The 23,076-nt window shown below is 43.4% G+C and overlaps 1 long non-coding RNA gene across 1 annotated transcript; it reads left to right on the top strand.

Annotated features, from left to right (window-relative positions):
• On the top strand, window positions 1–2,498 carry LOC137851803 (uncharacterized). The gene is made up of 3 exons (XR_011093486.1): window positions 1–63; window positions 956–1,036; window positions 1,298–2,498. It is a non-coding gene; the product is annotated as an uncharacterized lncRNA (long non-coding RNA).
• Window positions 2,499–23,076: the final 20,578 nt, after the last annotated feature.

Genomic DNA, 23,076 nt, shown 5'->3' with positions numbered 1-23,076 from the left:
ACCTTCAAGCCAAAGAAGGGTAAGTAAGTGTTTTGGAAACCAAGGCAAGGACATATTGAAGATGTAAGTCTTCTTTATATTAATTGTTGTGTCTATCTACAGGGGTTAAACTGTCTATCCTAGTTGAAATTAACATTACTTATATGCTGTTAACATTATTTATACTTGTTTATCTGTAGCACAGTAACACTTTGAACAATTAATCAATATAAATCCAGTCCTCATAGAAGAACATTGGCACGAACCTACGGATAACACTGATACATCATCCACTGATCTGAAAAACAAAGCTCAAATTTTTGGAAACATGGATAAAGGCCATTTTAATAATTTGTTAAGTGGTAGAATATGGAGACAGTTTCAACTTTTCCTTTCATTTCTAAAGAATTTACAAATTAACATCCCACAGATGTGAAATGGTAGAAAACATGAGTTGTTTTAAAAAAATACAAACCATCTAAGTTAGAGGGAGTGCATGGAAAAACAAACAAACAAACAAAAAACACCATTCAAATGACAACAGAAAATGCAGAGACATGAACATGCATTTCTTAACAGTAGTCACTGGCACATCTGCCTTTTAAAAAAGCACGCAGTGTTCCCACTGACAGCTGTCTGCTGGTTTTTTCTACCAGTAAAGCAGAAATTAAGTAGTGAAGTTGTAAAACTAGAAGAATTTGAGAAAAATAAATATGCAATAAACTGAAAAGGCTGGGGTTTACTTGTTGCAGATAAGGGTTTTCCCATAGGAATTAATAGAAAGAATGGGAGAGTGGTGTCACATTTTTCATGACAAACAAAATACCCGACGAGCACAGACTTTTGGCATGGCATTAGGCTTCAGATTTTGAACAGCCCTTTTCACTGCGTGTAGAGACAATAATCCTAGTGCGATGTGAGCCAAGTCCCCGGCATGCTGCATGATTTTCAGCCATCGTCTCATTCCACCCCACAGTCCCAGCTACTGTATGACTTGGTATGAAACCTTGGTGCCTTGGTTCGCCCTGTGTTCCTACAGGGAAACTAAAGAGCAATGGTGAGTGAAACCAGGAAAAAAATAAAAATCATTTTGGAACGATTTTGAAGCGTTTCCCTGAGTTTTTATGGGTAAACAGTTAATTCATGACTAAGGGATGGTTAAAATATTGTCCTTGGCCATAGTCATATCTAAACCCCTGCTGCTGGCTTTTAATTTATGGCCAACAAGCATCCTTCTTGCTGCCATTGCTGTATTTCCTCTTCTCCTTCATGCTCCTCATCTAACAAGTTGTTTTTTTTTTTACCAATGTCCAAGCAGTGATCCATCCCAGCTGCACTGTGTCCTCCTCCAGGCCCTGGTCAATGCACATGTTCTGCATTTTGTCCTGCTCTTCTCCCCGGTGGGACAGTGGTGGGGTAGGAGCAGTCTCCTCACCCCTGGGGGACCAGGAGGCACTGCATGCTCATGTCTTGGACTTGAGGTGAAATACCTGTCTGAAGTGCACCCCGATGAGCTCTGTGGGAGGACGGTCTCCTCCCTGGCTTTGGGAAACTTGGCACTGAGTCACGATTTTCCACCCCCAGCAGGCTCTGTGGCCTTCCCTGTCCTGCAGTGCTGTGCTGTGCCAATGGTTATAATCAGGACTAACACTTCAGGGCTTCAGATCATTACCCAAGGGTCTGAGAGAGACCCTCTTCTTCCCATCCCACCACCTGGCTTGTGAAGGGGAGGAGGGAATTACCCCGATGCGGGACAAGTCCTTCCCAGAGAGGTGGCATTTAGCTGAATGCTGAGGTTCAGTGAGGCTCACAAAACATGAACTGTGACCGCCAAAAAAGAAAAGATGAATTGTTTTACCCCATGCTTTTTGATATTTATGTGGTGCAGCGAAGGCCTTGGCTTTGATGGCTTTGAAGTTTTTCTCCTTCAAGAGTGTCTTTGTTTTCTGCATGAGACGTTTACCTCTTGTCTAGCCTTGAAAATGCTGGTGTCTGGCAAGTTGGAAAAATTACAGCTTCACAAGAGCATCAAGATTAAGCAATTAGGAAGGAGAGGAGCTTTAGAAAGCCTACAAATTTTTGCAGCTGGCTGCAGCCATGAGAATATAAACTTGTCCAAGCTTGGAGTCACTTACAGCACGAAACTGGTACAAAAGAGCATAGGTGCAAATGTGAAAAAGCCCTTTGTTCACTGATCTCTTGTCTTAAATGCCTGTTCTAACGCAGTGATGAATTAACATTTATAGGGTGCCTCTGTGTAGGTTTATAAACCACGGCACTTCTTAGCACATGGCAGCTGGGGTTCCCAGCCAACCAGCACCTGCACATGCAGAAGAAAACCCGTCTGGCTTCATCACAGTTATGACGTTACAGGAAAAAATATAGATATATATGAGAGGGTTTTTTCTCTTTCAAGTACTTGCATTTGAACTTTTAAAATGCACCAAACCAGATGATTACAAAGAGCCACAACACCCCTTTAAAATATTTGTCATGGTAAGTAACCATTAAAATCCATTTAAATGCCCATACACTTACTCTGTTTTTCCAATTTTGTACACAGTTTTATCATTCAAAAAAAAAAAAAAAAAAGTGGATTTTTAGTTATTTTATGGATTTATTTTTTTTCAGCTGAAAAAAAATGGTTGTAAGAAAGAAAATTGCCTTTTCAGAGAAATATTGTGAGAGCTGAAGGGAGAGATCCACAGGAACACATGTGCTATGTTAACACAGCATTAACTCATTCTAAAACAAGAAACTTCATAATTACTTGCTCTCTATTTATTAATAAACTGCATTTGGATAAGTGCAATCAGTCCAGAACTTTGCTGACATCAGAACTGGGCAGGAAAAGGGGAGAGGGGTGTGTGCACATGAGGGGGGCAGCAGGGCCACCTACATGCCTCTTGTGTCCCAGGTTCATTTTGGCTTTAAGGAGGAAGAGAGTTAATGAGACTGAGTTGGTGTCAGGTGTGGTCTTCTCTGTTGGTGCCTATTTATGAGAACTACAGGATAGAAACTGAGGCAGAGGGACAAAATGCAGAGTACAACAGAGAGAATGCATTAATTTTGGTCATTTTGAGTGCTTTAAGTTTGGGTTGTTTGACTGCAGAAGTGGTGTGAGAAAGCAGGGCAGGTGCACACAGACTGCTAAGCCCATGTCCTGACATGCTCTAATGCTTCCTCTGCTGCATCAGCCTTACAGAGAACAAACGACCCCATAATCCAGGGAAATGTTGCTGGGGAGCTTTCCTAACTCCCAGGGGACCGTTCAGCTCAATGTTGGGCTCTTCAGGGTGCACAGAGGCAGTGCTGCTGGAGCGAGGTGGGGATTTCAGGGGGCCGGACGGTGCTGGAGAAGTTAGCAGCCAAGAGGGAACGTGCTGACAGCGTTATTCCTCTCTGCTAACAGCAGCGTTAGCACTGGTTAAGCTGTCACTCCACACTTGCTAAAGCTGCCTATTTTGCTCCGGCACCCATCAGGACTTTTAACGTGACTTATCCACCCCAGTGGCCAGCAGCTGGTGAGTAAGCGAGTCCGGCTAAGCGGTGCCTGAGTCAGTGGGCTCCTGGCTGCTGTGGCTCCTCTGCACAGGAGGCCACGCGCTGCTGCTGCTGCGCGGTGCAAAGCTCAGCCAAAGATCACAGTGCAGCTCCCTGGCCAGCTCCGTTAGACATCTGCTCTGCTGACATTTCTCCCCTCTTAGCTCAGAAAGAAACCCCAATTAATCTCCCTTGAATTCAAATTCACGGCTTCCAGAAATTGGTTCAGTCAGCAATGCCTGCGCTCCTCGTGCCCGGTTTATCCACATGCCTCCTGGCTCTGCCTGTGTATCCAGAAGCCAGCATGCTTCATAGCCCCAAGAGCTAAACCCCATTGCACCGTTCACCTAGTCCTTTGACACATTCCTCATCCTTTCCCCTGTGCTATATCCTTGCATGATGGTTCCTAGCAGAAATGGCCATAAAACCTGTTGATGAATTAGGGACTGTGCCCCCAGTAGCTCCTGGAAGCAATAAAGAAGCTTTTTGTAATTAGTAACAATAAGCAAAGCTTGATTAATAGGATGGGAAGGCAATATTAAGGAAATTTCTAGTTCATTAGTGGAGTAAGAGCTCCAAGAAATGTAGATCGTACTGCTCTCACCTATGCTTAGTCAAACAATGAGACAAAAATGGTGAAATCTCTACTAAAAATAACTGATTTCGGTAGTACTCATAAAAATATTTAAATTTCTTAGCAATATATATGAGTGGATTTTCCTCTGTTGCCAAAATTAATAAACGTTATCACGACGCCACAATGTATGTGCCCCACTTTGTGTGACCCTTTGCTGGTCAATAATCTTTCGTGATACATAAAATTAAGTAAAAGATGTTCGTTCATCCTTGCCTTTAACACAAAGTTTAAGAGATTTTCAGTTGTCTGTGGGGTCAAATATTGCTGTTTTATGATGCCCATAGCCAGGCATGCAGTAACCCTGCTGGGGCTTTCTGTGGGTAAGGTGAGCAGAAAAGCCACGTTTTTCCCCTTCAGACCTCACATGAAATTGAATTTAGCCAAACAGCCCAACGCTTGATGTTTCTGTCCTCTCTACAGCCACTTGAGACGTGCTTCCAGTGTATTTTTAGTAAGAATAATGCGGTCACCCTGCACAGACCAATATTTTGTCACATCAGACCCTGTCTCCCCACAGAATGAGGAATAACTGGCAAAGCTGTTGTAACAAAGGGCAGATGTTCACTTTTGACTATTTTAGTCATTTTCTCAGCCAACCTGCTATTCTAACTACACAACGCAAAGATTTCTGTGTTTCTTGCAGACCTACAGGAGGAATGCTTTTGGCCACTTGTATGATTTAAAGGGTGACTTTTATTGAAGGAGAGCTTGCTGTATCAGCTGCTCTTCTGACTTGTTTAAGGTCTCATTCCCCCGAGTACTCCCCAGGGAGCCTGGTCGCCACCTGCACCCCATCATTACCGGTCCCAGAGGATGCACTCAGCCCAAATCCCAGGCTCGCTGTGTACTCCCAGCCCTGCTCCCCTGGCGCAGCTCTATTTATTTTGTCCTCTGCCCTCCGTCAGATCTCTGCTGTGGTGACTTGGAGGCAGAAGGGTCGGGTTTGTACAGCCAAAAGCTAATTAATTAGATCAATCTCTTGAGGCCTATTTGTAAGGGAAAAACACTTTCTAGTATTAATTTGCTTCAGTAATGTAAATGGTGTGTTTCTGGCTCTGAGTTCTCGGTCGCAGTTTCCATCACTTTCACATGTCCATGGACCAGTAGTACACCCGACAGCCAGGCTGAGCCTTTGAGCTCCTACTGCCTCATTAATCTTGGTGCTATGGCTCAGATCTAAACTCTTATCTGTTCCTATCTGCACTAGATACTATTTTAATTTTTATTATGAAAGTCCACTGATGCCAAGTAGCGTTGTACACTGTGCAGCTGCTCAGGCTAATATATCATAAAAATCCAGCCTTATCCACACGTCTTGTTAACTCCTCCTTCTCCGTGGATCTTCCTGACGTTACTTGTGCTGCAGCCGGATAATCGAGGCAGTGACTACACCTACCTTGCACATCCTCCCCCAGGGCACTTCTGCCTTCAGATCTCCTGAATAGGCACTTTGGCTCCTGGCCCTGTCCTGTGCCAGCATCCAGAGAGCAAAGGAGCTCCACCACACCACCACCACACCACACCAGTCATATCATGGCTCTGCTACCTACCAGGCAAATTAATTTTAAGGCCGTGAGTATCTCACCTTGTGCAAACTTACTTCATGAAAAGTCTCCTGTAATAAAGCAGTACTGACAAGGAGATAAACACGAAGAAAACCATCTTTTAAGTTCTGGTCTTCCCTCTTCTTCTGCTTTAAGTCTTTTGGTCAGTGAACATGTTCTGCTTTGGAAGGCCAGTTATCAAACTAAAATGAAACGTGGGATGGAATAGGACAAGAAGTACTTTTTTTCTAGCTACTGACTAGAAAAGTCCTGCAGAGGAGTGATGTGCAATACAATGTGGTGCTTGTGCCGTGCCGAGCTTTGCTGTCTGTCAATTACCAACCTGCCAAAAACATCAGATGTAGTTTTATGGACGTATAATTCTTAAACAGCTATGCTGTCTCATATGCCCTGGTCTGTGGCTGAATGAAGCTCACAGAAAGCCTGTCTCCTGCATGAATGGAAGCAGAAGAGGTCGATACCGGTTCCTCAAACAACTGCCGATTTACAGTAGGAGACATCCGTCAGATAAAATGATTAAGAGATCAGCTTTCCAAACCATGACCCCGATCGGCCAGCAAAGATGCGGAGTGTGGGCACTAGTATGACTGCATCTGTCAGGACGTATTAGCGCTGAGAAATCATTACCCACCCTAGGGAGGAAAATTAGCAAAGGAAACCATCCCTCCCCTCCCCCAGTTCTAGTCTGAACCATGCAAATGGGATTTCCAACAAGCAGCAGGAGGAAACACTGCAAAGCTTTTCCTTACTGCTGGGCAGCCATTCACTTTCCAGACCTGTTCCAACAGAAACAAAAGGCAGTGAGAATAAAGTTTGGCAAGAGTGATTTATTTTTTTTTCTTTAAAGAGAGCTTATCCTGGCCTCCCCAGCCTGCCTTTTGTAAGAAGTGGGTTTAAAAGACCTGTGAGCTACTCTTTCCTTTTGGTTTCGAGGTCACTTTTACTGAACAGTGATAGCTTTCAGTTCAAATGATGCAACAAAACACAATTAATAAACTAAGAAGGATTTTCATTTTTCTATTTTATTGTTGTTGTTTCATTACTGGTTCATATTCCTGGTAAAAGAGGCTGGCTCTGGAAAGGCTGATGTCCTTAAATGAAAGCACAGAGTAATTTTTAAGGGGTGTTATATCTGAACCAAACCTATTTCACAGGTAAAGAAGGTGGGTGAAAAACTTTCACTAATTCTAGACATGCAGTTCAAGGAAAAAAGGGGCCTGATTTTAAGAGAAGATATTGTCTCACTGAATGCCAATTTTTTACTTTTACCCATTCCATTTTTTGTTCAGATTATTATTTCAGACCTTGATATGCAGCCCTGACTGTTGTCTATGATGTACAGATCAAAGTCTTCTGTGGTGGAGAGGATGGCTTCCTTGCTCATTTCTGGGTCTGGTACCATCCTGAGCTCGTAGGAGGTGTGAAGTTTTTGGTAAAAAGATGGAAATTTTGGCACATGACATTGACAGACAGATTATATCTTCTTTTGAAAGATCTTGTTAATGTAATTTTCTTTTCTGTATATTTTTAATAGTGTGATGCTTTTGGAATGCTTCTCTTTTCATGTACTACATCAGAGTATATATAGAAAGGAAAAATATATCTGTGTCATACACTACAAAGGGGTGTTTCTTCTACTTGGTGACAAACAGACAGTGGTAATGGAGAGAGGTAAGGAGAGAAAAATCTTTGAAGGTAAAAATTTAACTTTTCTCCCCCAGTTATGTACCAGAGTGAAGGCAGAAGGAACAAGTGTGTGTGAAAGCAGAGCGCTCAGGAAAACCCTTGACAAACATCCTGGGAAAAAACGTGGCTCTGCTGAGTGACTTTTGCTACCAACTTCTACTAGGTGGGTGGCTTGCCAGCTTGTCCTACAGTTCCTGCTGCTAACTAGAGGGCACCCTGGGGGGCTATTTTTAAATAAATCCCCAGCAGCATACTTGCAAAGACATCTTTTACAGAGGGAATCCAAGATGGAATGGAAACTGTGACGCAAGCACAACATGGATGTGGGGGATTTTGTTGAGAAAGCCAGACTGTCCCCAGTTGCCATCTGCATCCCACTGGTGGTGGCAAAGCTGAGCATATCACTGCACTGTGGGTATGGCTTTGTGCTAGGGAAGTCTGCTTACCTCGAGCATCTTTTCTTTAGAAACTGGGGGTGGTTCTGCTACTTTTATTTTTAGCTCATGCAAAATTCTCAGACAATAGTTTTTCAAGTGGAAAAGAATCAATTCTTTGAATAAAAGCAAATCATAAAATAGGCCTGGCCTTGCTTCTTTTGGCCTCTGAGCTCTCTTCTAGTCATTCTTTTGAGAATGAGCAATGCTGGGTGTGGAAGCTCACATTTGTCAATGAGACTGTCTTGACTGTGAAAAAACAGAACTGTAGGTTAATCCGAGGCACACAGCAAACTGAATAAACACAGCAGTGGTGGCAGGTACTGTGAGAACAGAAAATGAAGTTTCAAGGCAAGAGACAAAAGTTCAAGCTGAGGTGACGCAGTTACTGAGTGTTTACCTTGGCCCAGCGTGCAAGGCTGTAAATAATATAGTGTATTAATACACTGGCATGCCTTCAGCCATCACTGTTTCAGCAAGAAGCAATTACAACCTGCCACGTGTTTCAGAGAGTGAGATGCTACAAGGTAACATCAGCCCCAGTGTCTCTCCAAGCTTGGTTCATGGATGACTGAAGATAAAGGGAAGTCCCCCACTGGCTTCCACAAAGGTTAGCTCAAGACCTATGGACATATGAAACACGAAACAGCAAGCATCTGTCACCTCAACAGCATGGAGATGACAGAATTCATCCAGATTTCATTATCTGTGTTCAGCCAGGTGTTGGATTAATGCAAGTCTGTGCTTTTGTTCAAAAGGTATTCCTCTGGATTCTCCTTCAGTGTCCAGGAATGGAAAATGTGTGCAGTTTTACACCTCCAGGAGTGGAGCCCACTTTGAAGGCACCCCTTCCTTCGCAGCATTTTTAGCTCTTCATTCTCTCTCAGCAAATTATGTATCAGGAAGGACTCCCATCTCACCACCAACAGCTGTAAATCACACAGTGCCTGATCTTATTGCTCAGAGCGGCTGTGAGACCACAGGCCCGGCCATCCACGGCTACTGATGGGCCTGATCGCTGCGTGTCATTGGCAGACGTTCCTCTTCTTCTGAGGGAGGGGAGAAAAAAGTCAACATGAAAGTGAAGAGGTTGAGCCTGCCTTTTAATGCTTTGGCTGCTAGCTGGTTTTTGTTGGACAGGAACACAAAAACAAAGGAGAGGCTCAGCCCAAGGCTGAGATCTTTGGACCAAATTCACCCTGGCACAAAGCAAGAGCAGCTCCCTTTGAGAGCTGTACCTGCCTGCACACTGTGTGAAGTATTTCCATCCTGGAGGCTTTGCCCACATGCTCTCTTGAAGCAAGCTTGCTGCTTGTCTCCTCTTTTGGCAGCAGTTTGGGGATAGGAGAAGACAAAAACTTTTGATCTCTGGTACGAAGGAGCAAAATGAGCAAACGCCAGCAGATCTCAGAAAGGGGTGAAGATGGTGTCCCTGTCGCTACATGCCCCCTGAACTGCTGGGTCTGTCCCATGGCCATCCTGTGGAGGAGCAGCCCTGGTGCGCCATGCTCCTCCTCTGCAGCCCTCACTTTCCACTGCAGTGCATGGCCCTGTCCCAGAGGCAGCACGAGCATGGGCTGGGACAGCAGGACAACTTTCTGCAGCAGTGAGAGTGGATCCAGGGAGATAGGGCAGGGACTTCCCGCATTTTGTTGTGCTGCTTTCCCTTCAAAATCTGTCAGAAAAATACAGTCATAGAAAACAAATGTGGAGAAAATCTGGAAGCATGTTTAGGTGCTGAGGCGGGGGTACCATGGAAAGGGGAAATCCCTGGAGATGGCTTAGTAGACTCAAAGGGAACAGCAAACGCTTTAAGCATTTCCTTGCAAAATAATGCAGAAGAATTGCTTGAGCTACTGGCAATGAAAAAATTATTTTAAACATTTAGCTTCTTTCCTCTCACTGATTTTTTCTACAAATATACCCAATTGTTTATGATTTCCTTTTTTAAATTAGCCCATAAATGTTTTATATGAACACAATTCAGCCTATGCATGCTTTTGAATGCTGTATGGCTTTAGCTTTGAGTGTTTGCTTACACTGATTTGCTCCGTGTTCTCTCATTGCTCATCTAAACAACAGAAGTTATTTTTCTTCTGTACCATAAGAGTGAGCCTGCACAGATGGAAAGATCATTTGTTACTATTTTGCTGAGAACATACAAGTGACCACGTAAGAGATCCACATTTCAGATAAGAGGGAATGCATTTATTTCCCCAACATATTTTTAGGCTGTTGTAAACCTGTTGCCCAAGGAAATTGAAGCACTCCCTGCATTACATTAATTCTCACAGAACTCCAGTGTATTCTACCCACCTTTTACAAATAACAAAACATAGGATCAGGAGGACATCAGTGATTTGCCTTGGCTTACACAGAGAGAAGTTGAAGAAAAGCAAAGAATTGAAGGCACATATTGCTGCAATGGAATATTCTTTAGCAGCGAAGCCATTCTCTACTTTTCCAAAATGCTGTCTTCTGATAACTGGTGAAAGAACAAAATTAATTTTTTTTATTATTATTATTATTTTTATTTTTCTATTTCTATAGTTGAATGGTGTGAGATTAAGATGTAGGTCAAGCAGTAAACTCCACTTGGTGAATTCATCCAGTACTTACCCCATCTGCTTTTCCAGAGGAATAAAAACAATGCCTATCTGTCCGTCTGCTTGTGCTGGCATACCCTCTTAATTTTCATTTTCTTCAGAAGTAATTCCTTTGCTCATATTTCACTAATCGAATATGTTCTATAGATCAATTTTCATTACATTGCATTTCTGCCTCGCTGGTTATGAGGAATGAGCCATGAACTGTAGACCATATCTCATCCTGGCCAGGGGAGATAATCAAAGGGATGGTTACATCTGCTTCCTATACAGTCTGATAATTTTAAGCAATAATCTCTTCTTTTTCTCTCTCCCTTCTGACCCCTGTGAATATGACTTATTTTTCAGAGCTTCAAATGAAGGAGGAGGAGGGAAAAATAAAGCTACATACAGCACCATTCTGCAGCTCGCATTAACAACTTCATTCATCGATTCTCTCTTGGATTCTGAACTGCAGTAGAGAAAATGACATTCCTAATCTTTTAATTAGAATTTTTTAATTTAACTCATATGAAGTTACACTTGATAACACATAGACACAAGTGGGACACTTAGCAGAGGGAGGTCCTGTACAATTTATAAAAACTGTCAAGGAGCCTCTGTTGGTTCTTGGTATCTTTTAATAAATCAAAAAAAAAAAAAAAAAAAAAAAAAAAGTGTTGAGGAAGAAGCACTGTTTCATAATGCTGCCAGAGATTTATCTGCAAATTGGAATGATGCAATCTATTGTACCTCAAGATTATCAGAAAACAGCTGTGAATATGTTTATTATCTACCATCTTCTGGACTCTTTTGGCACGTCAGTGTACTTTCTTACCATGCAATATCACTCAATTATTCAGAAACCCCAAATCCCTCAAAAATCATGACCTTGATTTAAAAACCATGAGATTAAAGGTGTGAGGTGTTTTTTTGTTTGTTTGTTTGGTTGGTTGGTTGGTTTTGTTTTTTGTTTCATTTTGTTTTACTAAATTCTGGGAACTGAACACACAGGCTTCAAAGTCCTGAGTACAGCAATGTCCCCCCTTTCTCTCCTGATGAAGGTTAATGTAAGATCACAAGAACAGATACACTGGATCAGATTCAAGGTCCAGCTAGCCCAGGATCCTGTCTCTTTCAGTAACAAATTTTGCACACATTGGGAAGAATATAAAAATAGGCAATAATGTAGCGACATTCTCCTAATATAGTTACCAGGCTTCTGTGACTGCAGCTCAGGGAACGCCTGGACCAGCCATGGCATCTCTGTGTTCAGTGGCCCCAGAGGATTTTTCTTCCATTAATATATTTAGTCAATTTTAACCCTTTTTAGCCTTTTGGGTCCATAGCATGCTTTGGTAATGAGATCCACAGTTTAGATACTTGTCGGACAAAGAACACATTTGTTATTGCATCTGTTCTGTCTGACACCTAGATCCTGCAAGTTTTACCCCAATTTCTTTCTTTTTATATTATTTTTTTCTGTAAGAGAGCAAACAATCACTCTCAAATAACTTTTCCAGTCTCCCTCAGAACTTAATTTGCCCTTTCTCTTGGCTACAGAGCACCCCTATTTGTCACTCCTTGAGCAGAAGTTGTGCCACATCCTTGGTCTTCCTTGTTGCTTTTCTGTGTAGCTCTTCCTCTTTCTTTTAGAAACAAGCGTAGGGAGAAAAAAATAAATCCAGGTGCACCATGGACTTCTCTATATATTATGACATAGTAACCAATAGTTTAATAGTCTTGCCAGCTTAAAACTGGCAAGAGTTAGCAACAATGAAAGTGGAAGCAGCACTGCTGACTCATTAGCAATAGAGGACAACATACAAAATCTAGTTTAGTGGTGCTGTATAAGCGTTTTAATTGCATTTGAAACTTCATTTCCATGAATTAAAATCCATGCCCTTATTAGAGAATCATTGCATTGTTGAATCATTGAAATTTCAGGTCTTATGGAAATGATGAAAATATTAGAAACTCCATTCTGACATGTCAATTTTAGATCAACCTGCACTGATCACCCATCTAGGGTTTCAGTCTCTATTTCTGCTTTCAATTCCTCAAACTTTGGTAAAATTCCCAATCTTCTAAATTAAATTCTTCCAGTTCAGCCTTGGCCTTTCAAAACAAATGTAAAAACTAAGGAAACTGAAAAATACAGATTCTTTTTCAGAATGTTTCCAGTAACTTTTCAGTATATCTGTACAGCTGATGTTCTTCCATGCCAAAAGCAGAAATTTGTCATGGCATAGCTCCAGTTACTGAGAAGGGCTTTGAATGTTTTGGTAGAATCGACTGTGTGACTGATTTAAACCAACCTAGGGATGTACCACCTCCGCACAGGAGTGTTCATGGCATACTGGTGCTCGAACACACAATGTCAATGTCAACATCAACGTCAATGTCAATGTCAACGTCAATGTCATTTCAAGGTCTTCAGACAATGAAAGCCTTGCAGTCAATATCCACGATCCAAACATGGCCCATGGGGGCAGCAAGCCAGGGGACTGGCAGGGCTGGCAGGAGATTGTCCTCGGGATGTGAGGCCATCGCCATCTGTGGAGGGGAGGACCCTAGCCCTGCAATGCAATTCCTGGCCACTTTTGCCTTCAGGGTCTTGCTGATGTGTCAGCCCTGCTTCCTAACCTCGAGGTGCATCGAACAGCCCAAAGATGACAGACATATTCGTGACCTATACCTCTCTCTTGGGTCGTTGTCTGTTTGAAACATGTAGAGAGCTGGAGGACAAGCAGAGCGCGAATGTGTGCGTGCAAAGGACAGATAGCCTGCGCCAGCTCAAGCACAGCGAGTCAGGCCGCGACAAATCTTATCTTCCATACAATACTCTGTGTGTCATAATGCTCAAGGAAGCTTGCTTTTGTGGACAGATAATTTTTAAAAGGTAATAGGGTCAGAGGTAGAGGAGGATTTGAGAGTTTTCTTTTTTTATTATTGTTATTTTTATGTTTACTTCTCACAAAGCCATGGAACAGTAAAAAGCAATAGCTACTGTTATTGTGTATCTTTCTATGAAGCCTCATTAGTATCAGGGCATCCGTGGTGCAAAGAGCTGTGAGTACTATTTGTTTAACTTAATCATTAAAATCAGCCTCTTTCTGGACAATTTGTAACAAACATATCTCTGTAGTTCTCCTCTTCCTACCTCCTACCACTGCTACTACTGGCTTTGCTCCCAGACAATTCTCCTCTTCAGTGCAGAAGATGTCCTTTATTGCAAGTCAAAACCAACACATCCTAATAACTAAAAAATATTTGTTATGGTAATTTTTTTTTTGTTTTGTTCCTGCCTAGTTTGAGTTTACAATGTATATTCTGTCTTCACTATAGCTATACTCGTAGTCAAACCTCCAGCCCAACAGGCAATACCACAAAAGAGTTGTATTTCCGTGCCTGCAAATAAATAATTAAAAACAGAATGATAGTTCCAGGAGATGAGAATTATCTGACTTTCCATATTATCATCATCAGAAATTGGAGGCTGTTTGAGAATATGGGCCAATGTATCTATACGTGCCAAATCCCAACAAAATTCTTGAGTTATTTAGGTGTCTCCTTTGATTTCAGGATGTTAGACAACTAATTGCTTTTGAAGTAAGTTTAAATAAGACTTGGGAAATTAAGTTCTTATTTCTGGGAACTCAGTTCTTATTGAAACTCCGCAGGCAAGGGGCATGGTGATTATCCTCGGCTCATTTGTAAAGCTCTGCTCATTTTTTTGCTATCACTAGAAGCTAGGTATGCCAGCCCATCAGTAGAGGATATGCTCAGATGGAGGTTTCAGTTCAGATCAGTAATGTGGCCATCAGGTTCACCAGGACTTTTCTTTGCAGAGCCACTGCCTGATTCTGTAAGGAGAGCCAAACCTGTTCCAAGGATAATTCCCCCTGCTAAACTACTGCCAAAACATTCAGCCCATTGCAGAATACAGTCCATGACAATTTAAATATGTTGTTGCCAGAGTTTCTGGAGTGCTGTGCTACCCACTTACTCAAAATGAAGCATGACTGCTGTGCAGAGGAGAAAGGAGGCAGCAAGGCAGGACAAGAATACAGGATATATTTTCTTATCATGACTAATAGGGGAAGCTGCTCTTTTGACATCCACTGCAAGGCCAGAACTGCTGGAATCTGCCCTCTGTAATTCTCCAGACTCATGCTTTCCTGCGTTTGTGTCAGCATTTCAAAATAAATTTGAAATATACATTGGAAATATATATTCTATCCCATACATATTGAACTACATTTATCATCTCATGTTAATACATCTTTCTCCAGAGATCTCTACTATCCTTTAAAATACAATCACTTCCTTACTGAAATCTCTCTAACTACACCGATACATGAGTTGTCAGTACTTCTACACAAGTTTCCTCTCATAAAAACTGCGAGTCTGGGTTTTCAATCAAACTTTGAAGTCATAACTTTGATCAGCAGTCATGATATAGACCTCCACTTCTTGTGTTACTGAGGTGGTATGAATATTTATAATTTTATATAAATAAGAACCAGAGACCTTGTTAAGTACAGCAATGATTCTATTTGCTCAGGAGTCTGGTATTTCTTCCTTGTTTTCCTTTATGGCTGTTCCTTGTATAGGACATTTAACTTCAAAATTCACTGTGTTGGTGGGAGAGAAAGTTGTTTGTGGAGGTAGGCGTTGCTTATGCAAATTGTTAAGTCCTCTGGGAAATGGTTTAGTCACTTGTCATTAGTTTCTTTATTACCCACTGTAATGGATGAACAGTTACTTGTTTGAGCACACATTTTCAAAAGTAGTATTTGATAAAAACTTACCTTTTATACAGAAAATCATTTGTGAACCACTCACAGAACATCTACAGCCTGACAGGAAAATGTGTTTTTGTTCTCTTACTGTTAGTCACTATTGTGAGACAAAGCCAAATATGCATACATGGATAGTGCACAGAATTAATTTCAGAGAGAACAAAGAAACACATGGTGGCGGGGTGAACGTTGTTAGTTAGGGTTTTTCAATGCTCTGCTGAGTAGGATATTCAGCCCCCTAGACTCTTCCACTGTTAGTTTTAGTCCTTACAGATTCACTAAGACCTGATTCAGCTCTGTAAACACAGTTCATTTACTTATTAGATGGCTTGTTTCTATGGTAATACTAAAACAGGAGATTTCTAATTACTTGTCATTCCTTATTTAGAAATACCAATGTCATATGTCATAAACTGAACCACTTTGACCCATGATGCTAGTTAAGGCTATTACTTTGCATATGGGTATCACAACGCTTCTTGCTGCTATGATTACCCTAAGCGACCTCAGCTTAGGAGGAAAAAATGTTCCTTTCAGATTAGGTGGTTCCCCACTTTGCTCCTTATTTCATTATTTTCATTTCCTGAAGGCAATGGGAAGAACAGTAGGGCTCTCTCCAGCATCTGTTACAGTGAGATGCACACAATGTTTTCAATTAAAAAAAAAAAAAAAAGGAAAAAAAATCAACCTTCAAGTCAGACAGCCTGATGCAAAGGAAAACCACTGTAAAGGCAAAGTGTGCTCAAAATGAGTTTCAGCTCAGCTCCTAATTATTCCCTCAGGGAGCAGAATTTCTTCCAGTTCTAATAAGGATAAGTCTGGTCCTTCAAAGCGGAGGTTTCCTGACTTTTACATGGTTTGGGGGACACCTGTGGAGGGTGAGGAGACCTTGCACAATGGCACATGGCCATTAGCAACCGTTTTGTCAGACATTTGCTGCATTTCCCGAGGCACTTTGGCAACTTCAGTTCCCACGGTGTGTTAGAGATACGGGGGCAGGATTCACACTCTGCTAGGTACTATGTCTGCTCCGTGAGGTGCCACAGACAGTGTCTGCTCAGCCATCTGCTTCTGTCCCACATATATCAGCACGATCCCACCTCTGCGTAGGTGAAGCTTCAAAGGAAAGGAGGTCTTCAGCTTCTTGATGCTGTTCCTCACTTTTGCAGTGTATTTCCCCTAATTCGCATCTGTCAGGTCCCAGCAGCTGGGAGCTGTCACAATCTACAGAGGGACTGTACTCTGTTTTCACTAAAAAAAATGAGACCTATCTCATTTTTACACTACAACCACCTTCAAAACATAGTCTGCCGACAGTCTGTTTGGACTGCTGCAAATGCCTCTCTGCTGTTTGATAACAAAGATTATATTAATCTTGAGGGGGTTGCCTCTTTCCTGACTTGTGCAATGACCATCCAATCCAGAAACCACCTGCCATTGGGAATGCAGCCACACAGCCTCACAAAAAGCTTTCACACTTGTCAGACCCTGAAAGATTTAACCATCCCAAATTCAGCAAAAAAGGCCACTCAAGTAGCCAGGCTCTTACTGATGAAAACTTCTGCATAATGAATGGAAATATTCCCAAATCCTGAAAGTTTAAGGTCAAAGGTGAATCAGAAAAGAATCCCCAAAATGGACTTGGGCATCCTTCTGGAAATGAGGTGTTTGGCACACATTCAAGAGAGCATCCTAATCAGGAAAGCATTTAGGTGTGGGCCTAATAGGAAAGGCATGCTTAAGAGCTCTCCTGTAAAGGACCTTGTTTGGCAGGTGCTATTGCATAACCCCTAATGAAGAATTTGCCTGTAGCATCTATTTCTTCAAATATTGCCTATTCACTTGGCATGAATACATTTCTCACCACTACCTGAATATGTCAGTGCTAGAAAATCTCCCTCCTGGAGAGAAGCATTTTAAAAGACCATACGTGGGCCTGACCTCATGATAGCACCCCTTAAATTAAATGTGCTCTTAAAACTCATTCATTCATTCCTGTAGCATGTTATACCAGGGCCACAGTAAGGTTAGGTAAGAGGGATTGCTCTCCAGGGATAGTGGTAGAGTGGGCAAATATGCAGATGCAGCTAAGAACCTAATTTTTAACGTTGAGACTGAGCTGAGGTAATTACCACTTAATGCTGTCCTTCCCTGAGCCAAGTATGTTAGCTAAAATGCATGAGGGGAGAACTGCACCAAAACATCTTGTTTTGGACCTACTAGAAATAACGTATTAGGACAGCAACAGAAGCAACTGATTATATCCTGCCTGACCCAGGAATTGCTCTATTCAAGCCTACCTTTGAGCAATACCACATAAAAGGTGATGGAATCTGTATGCCCTTGAGTCAGACTTGTCAGACTTACCCCTCTGCTGATTTATGCTTCAATATAAAATATTAAGAATGACAGTTGATATATCATATCACTTCTGTTCCACACACGCCATGTAAAATGGGCTATGTGAATCCAATTGAACAATTTAATAACCCAGCTTACCACTAATGAATTTGTACTCTTTTTTTTTTTTTTTTTTTTTTTTTCCTTTCTCAAGGCTTCAGCAGGGAGAAGAACTCCCATAAAAGTACTGTACAATGTATTGATAGGAATACCATGTTGACACAATACAAGGCAAAGCTTTCTGAGCCTCCTTCCCTCCTGAAGATCTGGTCTGCTCACCACTGCTATTGTAAGAGAGAGGTAATAGAGGCACTATATTTAATGAGGCCATGCGTTCTTCAAAGTGCTGTATGCCCTGTGGGGCGCACTGCTGTGTGTAAGGCTACATGTTCATAGTATGAGTGGCGGACAGATAGAAACACAGAACATCCGGAGTTGGAAGAGACCCACAAAGATCACTAAGTCCAGCTCCTGGCTCCACACAGGACCACCCACCCAAAATCAGACCCTGTGTCTGAGAGTGTTGTCCAAACACTCCTCAAGCTGTCAGGCTCAGTACCATGACCACTGCCCTGGGAGCCTGTCCCAGTGCCCGACCCCCTCTGGGTGCAGACCCTTTCCCTAACCCCCAGCCTGACCCTCCCCTGTCCCAGCTCCATGCCATGCCCTCGGGTCCTGTCGCTGTCCCCAGAGAGCAGAGCTCAGCGCCTGCCCCTCCGCTCCCCTCGTGAGGGAGCTGCAGGCCGCCATGAGGCCTCCCCTCAGCCTGCTCTGCTCGGGGCTGAGCAAACCAAGGGACCCCAGCTGCTCCTCATGAGTCTCCCCCTCTAGACCCTTCACCATCTTTATTGCCCTCTTTTGGACACTCTCTGATAGTCTTATATCCTTCTTATGTTGTGACCCAAAACCACACATGGTGCTTGAAGTGAGGCTGCACCAGAGCAGAGCAGAAGGGCTGTTAGGTTAAGCTGGCGTTGTTGGCTGACCTTAGCAGTGGTTGCCAGACCAACTTTTGCTGGTGTGGGGCATTCAGGCCTCCTGTTGACTACACAGTGCCTCCTGGGGAGGAAAGGGTATCTGACTGGAGCTCTAAGCACACTGGGGACACTTGGGTTAAAAGGTAAAATATATAAATATATCAACAAATCCAGTAGGAATAATAGCAAGAGATTACTGTTTTCTGTGGATTTCCCCAGAGGTTTCTAGATATTAAGTTGTAAATTTTGACCAAATACAAAATTTTGTGGGACTTGGAGGACAATTGGCCAGGGGAAAAAATAAATAAATAAATAAATAAATAAATAAAAAGAGGGAGAGACTGAAAAGCTTTGAAAAGCTTTGTTGCAGCTAAGAAGGAAAATCTGTATGAGGGAAGAAAAAGCCTGTCTTTCAACAGGTTCTACAAATTGACAGTCTAACCAGACTAATTGTGACATTTAGAAAGTGCTACTACTTACCCTGAGATAATTTTATTTATTTATTTATTTATTTAATGTGTTCCAGAAAGTAAAGCTGCAGCTCTATATTATAATAGGGTCTATTAATTTGACGTCTTCCCATTTGTTTTAATGGGAAATATATTGCACATGTTGGCTACTGTAAAAAGAAATTACTGTACGGGAATCCCTTCCTGTAGTTAATGAAGTAGTAAATGAAGAAACAGAGAAACAACTGCAAGAGGAAATGTTAAGTTTTTTATTCAGATAGATGGCTTTTGTGTATGAATTTGCTAGAAGAATCAGCCACTCACTTTGTTTTTCCTATGGTTTGGATAATAAGTAAGACCAAATGCTCATGGAAGAGTATCTAAATCAGTTATGCATTAGAGAGACTGACATCCCTTTTGTTCCTCCTTTTTTAACTGCACTCACTGATGAAGATGATGAAGATAATTAATTACAGCTATGAAGAATGAAAGTGAAAAGGCCATATTCCCTCCTCAGTCGTGACCCTGCACTGGATTAACATCAGGGAGGCTGCAGGGTCAAAGGAGTTCAGGAAAAAAAAGCCTTTGGTAATAAATTACACTGAGATTATGTCCCGTAACCTAACTGCAACTCTTCCATCAGTGATTAAAGATCAAGTGTAAAGAGCTCTTAAAAAAACTAAAAGTCATCATTTCTCCCTGCAAGAAAAGTGTGGCTGAAGATGGACATGTTTCCCTAATGCTCTGCAGGGACAGATAATTCACTGACCCCTGCAAGTGCAGTGGCCTTTTCTAGGTCAGGACAGCTCTGACCGGGTCACAGCTGTATCTTTAGGTGCTCCTCCTTCTGTTTTTGAAGGAAAGTTAAGATGCCAGTATGTCACTTTGCCCTTTCCCTTGTCAATTTGGAGCCATCTTCTGGAGTCTTTATTTGCTAAACAGAAATCCATGCACGAGCCACAGAGCAAGTTTTCTTAAGGAATAACTAATAAGCATCTAGTTTTAGAGATGAGACAAATGTTTAATCTTAAAACAGTGTTCATAGGCAAAACCAGATTGCTTAGGCCACCCCACCACTGGCTGCTACACCCAGCAGCATTGGTAGAACATGGTAAAAAGTTACACAAAACCAAATGGTTTAGTTTGACTGGCCACAAACAAATTTTTAACCTGGTCCAGACACCCCTTGATGCTGGACAGCTATGTGACCCAAAATTCTGTCCACCAAATGAAGCAAAATCTACTGTGGAGGGACTATAAAAAATAAAAATAAATAAAAAAAATAATAATTAAAAACAAACTTTAAATTGGTGCTAGCATCTGAGTAGAATGGAGAGACACAGATAGTGTCTGAGAGAAGGAAACCCATGTTAAAATGTCAACAGATAGGGCAGCCTCTGCATTAATGTACATGATCAGTAAATCCCCATCTCAGTCCTTTCAAGGACCTCAGCACATCTCTCTCTAATTTTATAAATCCTCATTTCTGAGCATTCTGATGTACCTGAAGGCTCTGGGAGATAATTTCCACCAGACTGAGCTGTTTCAGGGTAGAACCTCATGCAGTTCAACACGGGGAAGTGCAAAGTGTTCCTGGGGAGGAACAATGCCAGGCACCAGCACAGGGGGGCACCCAGCTGGAGAACAGCTCTGCAGAAAAGAACCTGTGTGAGAGTCCTGGTGGACACCAAGTTGAACATGAGCCAGCAGTGTGCCCTTGCTGCCAACAAGGCTAACAGTATTCTTGGCTGCAGCAGGCAAAGCATTGCCAGCAGGTCAAGGGAGGTGATCCTTACCCTCTACTCAGCACTGGTGGGGTCACACTTGGAGTACTGGGTCCCCTCCAGAGCTAAAGAGACCCGGACATACTGGAACAAGACAAACATAGGGCCACAAAATTAATGAATGGACTGGAGCACCTTTCCTTTGAGGAGATGCTGAGAGCTGGGACTGTTCAGCCTGGAGAAGAGGAGGCTCAGGGTAAAGCTTATCAGTGTCTATAAACACTGGAAGGGAAGTGCAAAGAGGATGCAGCCAGGCTCTGTTCAGTGGCGTCCTGACAAGGGGCCATGGGCACAAACTGGAGCATAAGAGGTTCCATCTAAACATCAAGAAGCACTTTTTTACTGTGCAGGTGACCAAGCCCTGGCAGAGGTTGCCCAGAGAGGCTGTGGATCTCCCTCCTTGGAGGTCTTCAAAAGCCACCTGGGCATGGTCCTGGGCACCCTGCTCTGGGTGGCCCTGCTTGGGCAGGGGGTAGGACCAGTCCGCCTCCACAGGCCCCTTCCAGCCTCACCCATTCTGTGAAATCACGGCCATGGTGCACTGTGGTGTGCAGGCACAGGGTGACCCACACTGCCCACCATGAGAGGCACTGCCAGACATGAGAGCACGGGGCCATATCTGAGACCCAGCACACCACTGCACTTCTCACCGAGGGTGCTGGGATCCTTGAGCTGGAGAGAGGGACCACCAAGTGGTGACCTGTCGCTAAACCTGCAGGTCTCCTGGGATGGCAGGTCTCCTTGTGGACATTTGGACTGGGCGTGCTCAAAAGTGAAAGGACTTTTTTAAGCTTGACTTTCTCTCTTTGCTCTGCAGCCTCCCTTCCTGCACAGAGCAGATAACCGAATTCCTGCGCTGCTCAGGCACAGGCTGATGACAAAATCGTTCACCAGCAGCTCAGACACTGCTGTGCAAAGTTCCAGAGACGACCATACAAAAATAGCATATCTTTTGATCTTAAAACTCTGCTAAGCATAGTCTGCAGATGCAGTAAAATCCTCTAATTGTTCCGTGGACACAAAAATAGATTTCATATCATTATGACATGAAGTGACAGGACTAGGAAGAAATTTGGCAGTTTTCAGACACTGCCAAAAAAGCCAGGAAATTCTTTTGACTTTGAATGGCAGGTTTTTGAAACGTTGGCCACTCTGCGCTACCTGCGAGTGCTCATATTTGGGACATTTCAGACATCTGTGAGGTGTCTGAACTGTGAAACGCAGCAGGGCTCACGGGCACACTTGGCCTCCCAGCCTGTTTTGACAGCTGGATGTTTTAGCGTCATTTCATCAGCGGTGCGGGGTGGTGCTGGCGGTGTGGCCCTGCTGCTGCCCTTCTACCAGGAGAGATTTGTCCGCTGTGATACAAAATTCAAGCCCTGGTTTGCATCCTTTGGAGCAGGTGGCCCTGACCTACATGGTGGTGGCGGTGCACATCTGCGCCTTGGCTTTGACCCAAGCCATGGGAAGGGTTGGAGACCCGGTTTGTTTCCCCCGTCTCCTTCCCCTCCGTTCAGTGGGGCCACAGGGCTGCTGTGCCAGGTCTGTATGGGATCTGCACATCCCTGGGGCCATGGGATCCCGTACTGTGCCCAGCTGGAGAGGGAGGAATCTGGGTCTTGGTCCTGCTCACCCACACGGAGCCACTCGGGAAGGAACGGCACCGTCTCCTCCGATGGACACGATGCCTTCCCCTGAGTAGAACAAGAGGCTACAGCAAATTCCGGCTATTTATTTCAGAGCTTTGGAGCTTTTTTTTTTTCTCCCCTGTTTTTATTTATTTTTTTTTAATTTTCCCTTCCTCTAAACCTGCCCTAAGTTAACATCCGGAGGGAAGGATCGGGTTGCGCTAAGAGGGAGGCACCGAGCCGCGCAGCTTCTTTTTCTCCGAGCCGAGGTTTGGAGAAAAACCGTCCCAAAAAAAAAAAAAAAAACAGGGAAAGCGTCCTACACAGAGCTCGCCTCCCCCCAGCGCTCAGGGCTGCGTGACACCGAGCCCAAAACCCCAAAACCCGGGGCTCCACGCGGGCAGGACAGGACCACGGGGGGGACCCCGACGGTTCACCCCCCCGGGCTGCCGGGGCTCCGGGGGACTCCAGGGGGAAAAGGGGGCGGTGGGGCCGGGGGCGGGCGGCTGGGGGCTCGCAGAGGAGCCGTGCCTTGCCGTGCCGAGCCGAGCCGTGCCGCTGGGAGCGGTGCCCGCACGGTTCACGTGGCGAATCCCGGGCGGGG

Source organism: Anas acuta, chromosome 2 (genome assembly GCF_963932015.1).
Source record: "Anas acuta chromosome 2, bAnaAcu1.1, whole genome shotgun sequence".
Lineage (NCBI taxonomy): Eukaryota > Metazoa > Chordata > Aves > Anseriformes > Anatidae > Anas > Anas acuta.
The sequence above is the reverse complement of the archived record's forward strand: the minus strand, read 5'-3'. Positions and strand labels throughout refer to the sequence as shown.